This window comes from Pseudophryne corroboree, chromosome 7 (assembly GCF_028390025.1).
Source record: "Pseudophryne corroboree isolate aPseCor3 chromosome 7, aPseCor3.hap2, whole genome shotgun sequence".
Lineage (NCBI taxonomy): Eukaryota > Metazoa > Chordata > Amphibia > Anura > Myobatrachidae > Pseudophryne > Pseudophryne corroboree.
Window position 1 is genome coordinate 280890663 of NC_086450.1, and position 14431 is coordinate 280905093.

The 14431-nt window shown below is 43.0% G+C and overlaps 1 long non-coding RNA gene across 3 annotated transcripts in view; it reads left to right on the top strand.

The window, feature by feature from the left end:
• LOC134945098 (uncharacterized) overlaps positions 1-14431 on the top strand; it is a 224914-nt gene that overhangs the window by 77855 nt on the left and 132628 nt on the right. For 2 of the 3 annotated variants that reach the window (XR_010182042.1, XR_010182043.1), the window contains 2 exons: positions 5894-6017; positions 8327-8475. This is a non-coding gene — a long non-coding RNA (uncharacterized LOC134945098). Of the gene's footprint in view, positions 1-1674; positions 2671-5893; positions 6018-8326; positions 8476-14431 lie in introns of those variants that run through there. The other variant, XR_010182041.1, reaches the window with a different exon arrangement.

Here is a 14431-nt window from a genome sequence, read left to right on the forward strand (position 1 = left end):
CTGCCTCTGTCCCAGAGTGTCAGTGTGTGTGTGTGTGTCCGTATCAGTGTGTGTTTCTCAGTATGAGTGTCAGTGTGTGTTTGTGTGTGTCTCAGTATCAGTGTGTGTGTGCCTCTGCCTCAGTATGAGTGTCAGTGTGTGTGTGTGTGTGTGTGTGTGTGTGTGTGTCTCAGTATGAGTGTCAGTGTGTGTTTGTGTGTATCTTAGTATGAGTGTCAAAGTGTGTCTCAGTACCAGTGTGTGTGTGTGTGTGTGTGTGTGTGTGTGTGTGTGTGTGTGTGTGTGTCTCAGCATCAGTGTGTGTGTGTGCCTCTGCCTCAGTATGAGTGTCAGTCTGTGTTTGTGTGTGTCTCAGTATCAGTGTGTGTTTCTCAGTATGAGTGTGTGTGTGTCTCAGTATCAGTGTGTGTGTGTGCCTCTGTCTCAGTATGAGTGTCAGTGTGTGTGTGTGTGTGTGTGTGTGTGTGTGTCTCAGTATCAGTGTGTGTCTCAGTATCAGTGTGTGTGTCTGTGTCTCAGTATGAGTGTCAGTGTTTGTGTGTCTCAGTATGAGTGTCAGTGTTTGTGTGTCTCAGTATGAGTGTCAGTGTGTGTGTGTCTCAGTATGTGTGTGTGTGTGTGTGTGTGTGTGTGTGTGTGTGTCTGCCTCAGTATGAGTGTCAGTGTGTGTGTGTGTGTGTGTGTGTGTGTGTCTCAGTATGAGTGTCATTGTGTGTTTGTGTGTATCTTAGTATGAGTGTCAGAGTGTGTCTCAGTACCAGTGTGTGTGTGTGTGTGTGTGTGTGTGTGTGTGTGTGTGTGTGTGTGTGTCTCAGTGTGTGTGTGTGTGTGTGCGCCTCTGCCTCAGTATGAGTGTCAGTCTGTGTTTGTGTGTGTCTCAGTATCAGTGTGTGTTTCTCAGTATGAGTGTGTGTGTGTCTCAGTATCAGTGTGTGTGTGTGCCTCTGTCTCAGTATGAGTGTCAGTGTGTGTGTGTGTGTGTGTGTGTGTGTGTGTGTGTGTCTCTCAGTATCAGTGTGTGTCTCAGTATCAGTGTGTGTGTCTGTGTCTCAGTATGCAATTAAGTGTTTGTGTGTCTCAGTATGAGTGTCAGTGTGTGTGTGTGTGTGTGTGTGTGTGTGTGTGTGTCTCAGTATGAGTGTGTGTGTGCGTGTGTGTGCGTGTGTGTGTGTGTGTGCATCTGCCTCAGTATGAGTGTCAGTTTGTGTGTGCCTCAGTATGAGTGTGTGTGCATCTGCCTCAGTATGAATGTCAGTGTGTGTCTCACAGTATGAGTGTGTGCCTCAGTATGAGTGGGTATGTGCTGCTGCCTCAGTATGTGTGCCTCTGCCTCAGTATGAGTGTGTGTGTGTGTGTGTGTGTGTGTGTGTGTGTGTGTGTGTGTGTGTGTCTCTGCCTCAGTATAAGTGTGTGTGCCTCAGTATAAGTGTGTGCCTCTGCCTCAGTATGAGTGTGTGTGTGCCCCTGCACACACACAGTATGAGTGTCATTGTGTGTGTGTGTGTGTGTGTGTGTGTGTGTGTGTGTGTGTGTGTGTGTGTGTCTGCCTCAATGTGTATTTTATTTACCCTGTGGAGGCCAAAGTGTTTTTTTCTTTTTTTCCTGAAAGGGGCAAATGTGTTTGTTGTTATTTATTCCTGTGCTGGCCAATGTTTTTTTTTTTTTTTGTGTAGGGGAATGGAGGCTGAAGTTTTGCCTAGGGTACCAAGAACCCTTGCACCCTGTGCACTAGGTAGCACTTTTTTGCACAGCACTTTACTTTATGTGGATGGGCCTGTGGAAATAGGTTCGCAGCAACTTTATATTGCTACTCCACAGGGAACAGAGGTCGGTCACCTCATTCCTACTGCAATGTGACACTCTTGACACTTTAAGTTTCTCTGACCTGGAGGCTGAAGGCATTCTCCACAAGGAATCTGCCTTTGAAGATGTCCCTGCCACCACTAATGAGGATGCTTTTAAAGAACTATTTAAATTGAAGAAAAGAGCAGTGGATTTTCTTTATCACAGTCGGACTTTGTCCGATTACTATCGGGCCAAACAAATCCCCAGGGGGTTTCGCATCCATAATGCCCCCACTATTGGAAGATTTAATATCAATTTCTGCAAGAGATGGATTGCAGTTTTGAACAAATGCTCCATGGACCTCCTCTTGCTGGTCATAGAGGAAGCAACCCGGGAGTATAATGTAACTAAAGGGAAAATCAGCACTTATGAGACATAGCATCATGAGCTTTTTACAGCGGAACAACCCAGACTTGCCACATTGGCCAAACATGTGGAGCAGTACCACATTGACTTGTTGAAATTCAAACGGGAGAAACTAGTCAAAGTACAACAAGACTATGCCCAGCATCGGGTCTATACTTGGCTGGGAAGCACTGGGAGTAACATCTCTACCAATAAAGTACCAAGATTTCGACGCAGAATGCCGACGACACGCGGTGGAACCACTTCGGCCAGTGACTCAGACGACCAAGGGAGGACTGTGAATAGAGGGCCAATTCACATTACCCATTCAGGGGTAAAGACTCGGGCAATTCTAGCGGCCCGAGAAGCAGGCGCACCAGACGGGGCGGGCAGACAAGAAGGCAAACGAAGAGGTCGACCACCCAGAATAAGGAGAGCTTAATCTTCAATTTGTCTTCCAGCCCTTTGTCCCCCTGTGAGGTAAGCGTTTTGGAGAAAGGTCTCTCATTTGTGCCGACGAACAGACCTAATAAATTCCAATGGAAAATTGATTCTTTTAGACTGCACCGCACCTTAAAACTAACGGAACACTTTGAGAAAAACCCTGTAGCAACAGGGGTGAGTAACTGTCCAGCAAGAATTAAGAAATTAGGTCCTAGTTCTAAATTCGATCCGGTGTCCAATAATCCATCATTAAAAACCTTTAGTAGACTATTGGGAGCAGCCGGTACTGACCATACATAACAAGTGTATAGTAATCTATCAAGGGATGAAAATGTAGCCCTTAAAGCGCTGAGTAAAAGGCAAGACATTATCATAAGGGGCTGATAAGGGGGCTCGATAGTTATTCTTAACACCACTGATTATATTGCTGAATATCATCGGTTATTGAGTGATACAGGTACTTATTGCCCCTTGGTTAAAGATCCCACAGTATTATATCTAGCAGAATTGTCTAATATCCTAATGAAGGCCTGTGAACAGGGAACTATTGCTAGCACAATGGTACATAAGTTGTTCAATACATATCCAGTGGTACCGGTGTTTCACACATTACCCAAGATACACAAGGACGCACAGCGGCCACCGGGGAGACCGATTATATCTGCCCGGGGGTCGCTGTGCGAACCTTTAGCAATTTACCTGGATGCATATCTGCAGCCTTGCATTCAGCAAACCTTCACACATTTGAAGGACTCTAATGTAAAGTTTTTACATCTGGATCAAGTACCCGCTGGGCTACTTATGGCCACCATAGATGTAACCAGCCTGTACACATGCATTCCCCATGGGGAGGGTGTACAGGCAGTGAGAAGGCTCATTACTGGTAATACGGCATACGTGGGCCCCGATATTGAATTATTCACTGAATTATTGGAATTTACCCTCACGCACAGCTACTTCCTGTTTGAGGACAAGTTCTTCAGGCAGGTAACGTTGTGCGATGGGGTCAGTAGTGGCTCCGGCCTTCGCTAACACTTTTATGTGGGAAACTGAGAAGGGACTGTTTTTTGAGAATCCCAGCATTTCTAAGCATATTTTTTTATACTACCGGTACATAGATGACCTGCTCATCTTCTGGACAGGGAGTGAGCAGGCTCTACGTGACATCATTACAAAACATAATGATTCCGAAAGCACCATTAAGCTCACGATGAAATGCAGTCATAGCCACATTGATTTTCTGGATATTTCCATCAGAATCAATGAAGATAAGATCATTACTAACTTATTCTCTAAGCCTACGGATAGGAACATGCTGTTAAGCTATAGCAGTTTCCATCCCACTCTAACTATACAAGGCCTACCGTATTCCCAGTTTCTTCGGGTCTGTAAAATCACGAATACAGCTACAGACCTAGAAGCACAACTTGATATTATGGAAAAGAAGTTTCGTGAAAGGGGATACCCCAAATTTTTATTGAAGTGTGCCAGAAGTAAAGCGTGTGCCCAAAATAGATCATACTTACTGTCTAAAACTAGGATCAAAAAGAAACAAAATAAATTACCTTGGTTAAACACATGACACCAATAGCCGCCATACCATTGTAAAAGCCAAAGCACTTTGGCCAATTATTACCACAGACCCAGACCTTAAGGCAGGCATTCCCAACTACGGTCCTCAAGGCACACTAACAGTGCATGTTTTAGTAATATCCAGGCTTCAGCACAGGTGACTTAATTTGTAGCTCAGTTATTTTGATTTAACCATCTGTGCTGCAGCCTGGATATCACTAAATCCTGCACTGTTAGTGTGCCTTGAGGACTGTGGTTGGGAATGCCTGCCTTAAGGCATTGAAAAATACACAAATTATGCCGAGTTACAGGAGGGGTAAAAATATTAAGGAACTTGTGGTTAAAACCGATTTTAGCAAATTCAAGAAGGCCGTTCCACAACATTTCCTGAGCAGGCCTAATGGATGCTACAGGTGCATCGGGTGCACAACGTGCAGCTATATGTCACCCGGAGGAAGCATTACACACCCACATTCTGCAAAAAAATATACCATCAACTGGCCACTGTCGTGCCACTCCAAATTTGTTATATACGTGATTATGTGCCCATGCGGCCAAAACAGAATGTCCTTTTAAAGTTAGGATGGCACAGCACAGACAAGCGATTAGAACTGCACTGTCATCTGGTGGCACTAGTGATCAGCCTGTGGCATGACATTTTGCGCAGCTCAAACATGGAATGGCTACACTGAAATACCGCATTATTGACCACATACCTGAGTCCATCAGGGGGGGCAATAGGGCACAGAAGTTGCTCCAATTGGAGACCCGATGGATCTTCAGATTAAATACCATTCGACCCAGAGGTCTCAATGAGACATTGGGCTTAAGCAATTTCTTATAATACAGTGGAGGGAAACATGTGGTCCAAAGATCCCTGTGGATAAGATGTGGGTCCCCATAGCCTAGTGATTTATATGCACAGTTAAAAAGAGTGAATAACAGGGACCTTGTACATCTAGCCGGTTTAATTTAGAATCTTTTACTGATGTAATTTTGAATCTTTTACTGTTTTAATGTTTGCTGTTTTCCATCTGTGTAGAGTTTTGATGTGCTCTATATGGATTATTGTTTTTAAATGTTATTGTTTTATGTTATTGTATACTGTGCAACTATTTGTTTTTGATTAGGGGGTAAATTATATGTTAGCACAGGGGATGTTCAATATGTGATATGTGGGAGGTTTTCCTGCTTAGGAGCGGGCTGCAACAGGGACAACAGGTCTAGCTTTTGGAGATGAACACTTATAGTAGTAATAACACTATGGAGGTGGTTGTTTATATATTGATAAACGAGATATTGGTTGGGATAATGTCACGAATGTAGAGATTAGTTTTACAGTTGTGTTTAGTATTAATACACGAGGTGTGGTGTATTTTTTAACATATATTTTTTATGTATGCAGTGTTTTTAGGGTCACAGACAATTTTTACAGCAACGTAGCATTTTGAGATTTTTTTATATTTTAATTGACTGTTTTATAACAACACTGTGGTGTGGAGAGATATAAGCACATTTATACTTTATTTTATTTTATTTATCCACTGAGTAATGTGTAAATATGTACTAGGCACTTTTGTGAGTAATCAGAATATTGAAATGAGTAAAACTTTATTGGCTCTCATTCAAGCACACTGATGTGATACCAGGCAGTCCAGCTCCATGACAGGTTTTGTCTGTTGCACAGGGTTACCATGGCAACACAGCCGGGACCCGTGACGTCACTTCCGGGGGAAGTAGACAGCCCAGGGGGACGGAGCCGAGCCCGGGACATGTGAGCAGCGGTGACCAGCATGGGGGAGATTACAGGGGTGAGTGCACCTATATATGTTGGTAACTGTTCACTTTGGGGGTTATCCTGATGAAGGGACTATGCGCCCCGAAACGTTGATGCTGTAACCTGCAGTTTTTGCACTAAAAGTTTGTTTTGCACAAGTCAAGTCTCTGAGTGCCGCCTTTTATATCTGCTATATACATGGAGGTGCAAACCTCATTGGAGAGCACCAGAGCCAATTAACCCTTGGAGGTTTTTCGAGTGCCAGCCACAAAAGGATATTTAAGAGTGCCTAAGAACACCATTTTATGTACGATGGACGTACAAAGCTTATATACTGTCATACCACACGACCAGGGCCTTCTAGCCATGCAACGCTTTTTGGAAGCTGAGAATTTCTGTGCACTAAACATCCCTTTCTTTTTGAAACTCCTTGAATATACACTGACGCACAACTACTTCCTACACAATGAAGAATATTTTGTGCAACTTACCGGTTTTGCAATGGGATCCAACGTGGCACCTAGCTACACAAATGTGTATATGTTTGCGTTGGAACGCCAATTCTTTGGCTCCGAGATTATACAAGCAAAGACCCTCCTATACAAACGTTACATTGACGACCTCCTACTGCTGTGGACGGGGAGCCCTTCTGAATTGTCAGACTTACATAGGGACATTAACAACAGCAACACCCCTATTAAATTAACCATTGAATCTAGTTGCACATCAGTTCATTTCTTGGACGTATTAATTGACATCCGTGGTGATTCCATTGTCACATCGGTATATCACAAACCGACTGACCGCAACAGTTTACTAATGAACAACAGCTTTCATCCTCCGGCACTCAAGAGGGGTCTCCCTAGGTCCCAGATGCTGCGAGTGGCCCGGATCATAAGTGACAGGGAACAACTTGCCGCAGCTCTGGATCAGGTAATCTTCAAATTTGGACAGAGGGGGTATGATCGACGTCAGTTGGCACGTATCAAGCAAGAAGTGCTGTCTATTCCAAGAAATCAGCTCTTTGGCTCTTTGAGACCACAATCCAATAAAAGATGCCATTCATTACCCAATACACCACAGCTAGCTCAGTCATCACGAGGGCAACACGTGCCTTGTGGCCCATCGTAAGTACGGATTCATCTCTACCATGTTTCCACAGCCATTATGCCTTGCTTCAGGAGAGGACGAAACTTACGGAACATGCTCGTTAAAACTGATGTTACTCAAACAAAGTCGATCTCGTTGACACCAGGTTGTCATCGTTGCCTATCGTGTACCACTTGTAAACACATGGACACAGGCCCCACCTTTATTCATCCCAAAACCAAGAAGGAGTACAGAATTAGACACTATGTCACTTGCACTTCACAATACGTGATTTATGTCATCTCTTGTCCATGTGGTTTGTTATACGTGGGGACAAACTACACGTACATTCCGGGAGAGAATGGCCCTACACAGGTCTGCCATCAAGGCAGCCCTTGAGGGCAAACCTAACGACCAACCGGTGTCCCGCCATTTAAAAAATGAACAACATCTAGTGTGCCACTTGCGGCATATGATAGTAGATCATATTCCACCACACACTAGAGGTGGCGATCGGGCTAAAGCATTGGCACAAAGAGAAATTGAATGGATTCATCGCTTGTCCACATTGGCACCAGATGGACTGAACGAGCATATCGCTTGGAGCATCTTTTTGTGAAATCCTTGAGACTTTTTACGGGACTGTGGGTGACCTGGGGACATATTTTCTCACAATACACTGTTAACTGTATGTAGCCCTATCAGAGAGTCTCATGAACGAGTATACGTTTATCATACGTTTATCATTCGTGTTGATTGACAGCCTGGTCTTAGTTGATCTCGGCGCCAGTCACGTACATCAATCCTAGTGCTGTCAGACATTTCTCCAAAGCACATTGGGCATCTGTCTGACAGCTATCTTTAGTGTGCTGTTGCACACATTAATATTATTGGCATCAGTCGTCACAACATTGCCCATGGGATCTTTTGGTGTTAGACACCGATACTTATTTTGCATATTAAAATTATCTTTTCCATCATGGGCATCATTACAACGTATATGTATGAACCACTTACTTATTTACGGCTAGTGGCAGTGCTGGTTTACTGTATCATTGATTTTAAAGTTTTTTTATCTTTCCTTCACCATTCAGCGCCTGGGCACTTGCTATTTGCACAACCACTCGAGACATCACACATTTACATTGTGTGTTTACCACAGCGCTGCTTTTGAATTTAATGTGAATCTACTAGTGTTATCACACCCGCACATACTTTTGAAGTTTATACTATCACCCCTGCTCTTTCCGCCAGGACTAGCGGGATGACAGCGGCAGCCGGGACGCCCGCGGTTGCCTAGTTACCAGTGATGTCACTTCCTGGTAACGTGATGGGCACGCCTACCGGAAACCCCGCTGGACGCCGGCTCCCACGGCGTGATCGGAGGTACACACATTTAAAAGGTACGTTTTCACTGTTATGTTTTTTTGTTCTGTTTCACAGCATATTGCCTTGAAAAAAGCGCCCTGCGTGGCGCTGAAACGTCGGCCATGATATGCCATTTATTTGATCCACTTGTTTAATACAATAGAGTTTTCACAAGTCCTTGGAGTGCCGCCTGTTCTTTCACCATTGGGAGTGGGTTGAAGCACACCCCTCTCTAGAAGGACACTTCTTTTCTACATTTCCAAAAGGAAGGCACCGGGGCAGCTGCACATCTATACGGGGAGTGCCGACCATACCAGCCTTTGTATGTATATATATATATTCTCTATATAGATAGATAGATATAGGGATAGGGATGACAGCGACCCACGGTGTTTAAAACATTAGTAAATGAAGGCTAAAAAAAATGGAGATAAAAAGGTGCAGGGACTAGATGTTATATATCTTAATATTAAGCGGAATAAGCCAGAATCCGTTTGTTTTTGGCAATGTATAACAATATTTTTATTCTAAACAAAAAAGTAAAGATCAATATACATATATATCAGGGACACAATAAAAAATAAGGAGTAAAAAACAAAATAACAGAGAAAGAGCGATGGAAAAAGACTATAAAAAACTATATATGTAAAATATGAATAAAATAATCATATAAGAATTTTAAAAATGAGAGCTTGGAGCTTATCTTAGTATGAAGAGTCACTAAGGTACACCCAACGCGTTTCATCTATCTGACTTCATCAAGGGGTGGTGAGCAACTGACCAGGACTGAGTTTATACCCAGTCTAAGCTCTGACATCACTTCCTGTATTATTTCACATATTGCAATAAACGTTTAATTAATATCTGGAAAATAGGTTGGAGCTATATATATATATATATATATATATACACACACATATATACAATATATACACACACACATATATATATATATATATATATATATATATATATATATCTATCTAAACAGAAGGAAGTGGCACTCACGGCATAATAATTCTACATCACTCAATCAATGCAGTATAGCAATGTTTCAGTGGTCTGCGCCACTGTCGTCATGCTTTTAACAAAGCCCGTCGACAGCGGCGGACCACTGAAATGTTGCTATACTGCATTGATTGAGTGATGTAGCATTATTATGCCGTGAGTGCCACGTCCTTCTCCATTATACTTGTTCGTATACGGGGGCACCGGCCTGTGAGAATTTGGATTTATGGAGTGCCTTACCTACTGTCATTTTTATTTTATATATATATATATATATATATATATATATATACATACATGCACTGTATATTTAAATATATATATATATATATTATATACTGTATGTAATGATCTGATTAAAATGGCACATGTCAGGGGGTGGGATATATTAGGCAGCAGGTGAACAGTCAGTTCTTGAAATTGATGTGTTGGAAGTACGAAAAATGGGCAAGCTTAAGGATCTGAGCGACTTTGACAAGGGCCAAAATGTGATGGCTAGACAACCGACTGGGTCAGAGCATCTCCAGAACAACAGGTTGTGTGGTGTTCCTAGGTATGCAGTGATTATTTAGTACTGTACCTACCAAAAGTGGTCCAAGGAAGTATAACTGGTGAATCCGCAACATCGTCATGGTCACCCAAGGTTCATAAAAGTGCGTGGGGATAGAAAGTTAGTCTGTCTGATACTATCCCACAGAAGAGCTACTGTAGCACAAATTGCTGAAAAAGTTTATGCTTGCTATGACAGAAAGGTGTTAGAACAGACAGTGCATTGCAGTTTTCTGTGTTGGGGGCTGCATAGCCACAGACTGCCCAGAGGGCCCTTGCTGAGCCCTGTGGACAACTGGGTGCATTTGTGTTGTTTGCCTGGGGAAGAGATGACACCAGGATGCGTTATGGAAATAAGGCAAACTGGTGGAGGCACTGTGATGGTCTGGGCAATGTTCTACTGGGAAACCTGGGGTCCTGGCATTCATATGGATGTTACTTTGACACGTACCAAGGGCTTTATTCAGTGTGGATCGCATCAATGATGCAATCACATACTGATGATTCTCCGCCCAGTGCGCACGCGCAGTGGCCACATTGTGCATGCACAAGCAGGGAGATGTGATCGCATCTCAGTAATGCGTACTTCCTGCCTGATTAACAGGCAGAGGTGTTCGCAGGGTGGTCGGGGTCGGCAACGTGGCATTGTGGGGATGGGGAGGAAAAAATGGGGGCAGGTTCGGCCCGTTTTCAGGGCGGCCACTGCAACTAAAAAAATGGCCACATGCCTTCACAGCCAGGCTTCCCTTATTCAGCGATGCGATCACAATTGAATTGAAATTGCATCACTGGCCACCATTAGCGTGCTGGGAGGCCTTGACCTGTGATGGACGGCCAACAGCATGCGATTCTAGCCAGTTGCTTTTCTAATTTAGCAAAACTGCAACTGAAGTTAAATCAGGTTCCAAATAGCTAAACATTGTTACATACTAAGTACACTACTTCATGGCAAAGGTATTCCCTGATGACAGTGGTCTCTTTCAGCAAGATAATGCTCCCTCACACACTGCAAATATTGTTCAGGAGTCGTTTGAGGCAAAGGTGTTGATTTGGGCACAAAATTCCACAGATCTCAATCCGATCAAGCATCAGTGGGATGTGCTGGGAAAACAATTCCGAGCCATAGAGGCCCCACCCAGTAACTTACATAATTAAAACAATCTGCTAATAATGTATTTGTGCCACTGCCAGATACCACCTTCAGAGGTCTTGTGGAGCTGTTTTGGCATCACAAGAGGGACCTACACAATTATAGGCAGGTGGTTTTAATATTATCCTGACAGTCTGCTTACTTTCTGGTCTGTATTTAGTTAGTGAGGTTGAAAAGAGGCAAAATGCCCATCGGGGTCAACCTGTATTCTGTGTTAAGCTGTGCATATTATAATGCACCAGCTGAAGTAATATGGATTTCTATTAAATGAGGGCAACAGAGAAAGTTTATCCACGAAAGCTCTGTGAGTGGCGAAATGTGAAACACTAAACTACCAACTAAAAGAGGTAATTATGTCATGTAAATTAATATACTGGCCATGCGTTTTTAGTTTTGTTTTCTTGCATCCAGAACTACCACACCACCATAAGGAAGGTGAATAATGAATAATAGAATTCAAAGAGATCTTATCGAAATGCATAATCAAATCAAATTGAACATTCGCAACAGATCCTATAATATTTGAATGCATAAACATGGGGCTAAATGTAATAGCCTACAAAGCTTCCGGAGGTATGGGATTTTGTGCGAGTCTGCCCATATTTTTAAAGTGACAATTATTTACATGGCAAAACCAGGTTGGTTTTGCCTTTTTTCGATTGCCACTTTAATAATACAGGCAGACTCGCACAAAGTCACATACCTCCAGCAGCTTGCAGGCTTTTACATTTTGCCAATTATAACTACTGTATACTAAATCATCAATAAATGTTTTCAAACAAAAACATTTATTTATTAACACAAACATCAAATCTACAATATAGTCATCTAAATATGTGCTTAATGTGAAGATTCATTTATTTACATAAACACATCTTTTGTATAACTATATTTTAGTCTTTTTATCTTAATACAAAAAAATAAGGGTTCTACCCTGGCAGTCGAAATACCAACACTGGAATCCCGATAATGTTCAGAATGCTGGCATCCCAACTAGGAACACCAACCCCGCACCGAAATCCGACCGCCAGGATCCTGAACGAGTGTTTGCAGGCCGCTGTACAGGTAAGCTGCCAGGGGAGGGTTAGGCTGCAGGGAAAGGGGGTTAGGGTTAGGCACCCCCGATGAGGGTTAGTGTCAGGCTGCGGGGGGGAAGGGGTTAGGTTTAGGTTGCGGGAAGTGAGGGTTGGGGGTCATTGGGTAAAGGTAAGTATGCTTACCTTCTCTCTGTCAGGAATCTCACCATTGGGATGCTGCAGTCGGTATTTTGACCGTCGGCATCCTGAGCACCAGCATATCATTCCCAACCCTCTTACTCGGGTTCATAACTATATAAAAACAGATTAAAACTGCAGAAATTGTGAGGCCATCTCCTACGTCTAGATGAAACCCATTAGATAAGTCCCTAATATTACTAAAACTAACATATTTGGGGGAGATGTACTGAGCCTTGAAAAGTGATAAAGTGGGGAGTGATAATGTACCAGCTAACCAGCTCCTAACTGCCATGTTACAGGCTGTGTTTGAAAAATAACAGGAGTTGGTTAGTTGGTGTCACGGTCCGGGTAATTAAACAGACATTCTTACCTCTCAAGTGTCACTATGCTCCAGACCCAGTTGCTATCAGCGTGGTCTGCGTCCACTGTATAGTGTGGCAGATATACAGCCACATGTAACACAAACATAGTTTCCCTCCTAAACCAAACATGGGGATGCCATGTTTGATCTGGTCATCTGACTCCAGTGAGCCTACCCTGAGCATCCTGCTGTCCAGCTGATCATCCCAGCCAATCCTTGCACACTGGCTGCTATAAGAATGTTGGGTAAGGACTGCCTAGTCGACAGTGCTATGATTGTCATTCCCTGTATGGTTGTTTGCTCTCAGCTGCTTCCAGGTTACCTTGCTCCAGGAGATTGCATTCTGTCCTGAGACCGGAGTTCCATCCAGCTTGCAGCTCTGCCTGGCTCATCGGTGTTCCGCCATCGATACTCAGCTCCGTGTTCCACCATTGATCTCTAACTTCATCGGTGTTCCACCATCGATATTCAGCTCCATCGGTGTTCCGCCATCGATCTCTAGCTTCATTGGTGTTCCGCCATCGATACTCAGATCCATAGGTGTTCTGCCATCGATTTCTAGCTCCATTGGTGTTCTGCCATCTATCTCTAGCTCCATCGGTGTTCCGCCATCGATCTCAAGCTACAGTGGTGCTCCGCACCAATATCCATTATCATCGGTATCCATCTCATCCCCAGTGGTCAGTTAACTTGTGCTCATTCTAATTGGGACTTTATCAGTGGTTTACACTGCATCCAAGTCTGCTGCTGTGCTTATTTATGTTGGGACTTCATCAGTGGTTCACACTGCATTTAAAGTCTATTGTGTGTTCACCCATATTGAGACTTCATTAATGGTTCACACTACGTCCGATATTACATCTTTCCATCGATGTTACATCTGCTACAGCATTTCCTCTGTCCCTATGCCTAAATTACTGCATTATCTATGATATCGATTATCTGAGTCTATTACCAACTGCTGCTAACTATACCATCTTGCGTGCTGAATAAAATACTTTTTTAATTTTACAATCTCTGTTGTTTGGATCACGCCTTCGTGCCTATGCTCTAGTACACCACATCCTGGTTAATGTACAAGAACTTGCAAATTGCTTTCTCACAAATATTTAAAATGCCCGCTCTAATATATATTGTAAACGCCTGCACATCTTAATACCATGTGCCATGAATGTGCACTATACATAGCAAAACACTGCATTCCATAAGAGAAAACAATACACCCACACATTATCTGAGTTCCAAAGCTCATTGATGTATATATTTGTTATTAAAAGGATATGGATTCAATATATTACAAAGTACAGTATACCTATAGTTACATGGTTACACTCACACAGTAAGCAGTTAAAACATACAGTTACATACAGTTACAGTTACATGCCAGCATACAATACCATTCCCTCAATGTATCTTATATCTCTCTCTCTCTGTAAAGTAATGCTGGAACTCCATCTTCCTCTGAGACCGAAAAGCAACTGCCCTCCTGTGTGATCAGCAAGTGTGTTATCTAGTTTTTGGGGGAGGGATTCATGATGAGTCACTAGTCTCTTTGTATATGCTAATCAGGTTCAGCCTTGAAGACATCCAAAGGGGCTGGCCTGAGCTTCCTGTCCACTGTCCTAATAAGAGTGATTTTTAGCTTTCATACATGTAATCATAACTATTTGTTGCAATGTCCTATAACTTAATAACAAGTATCAAAT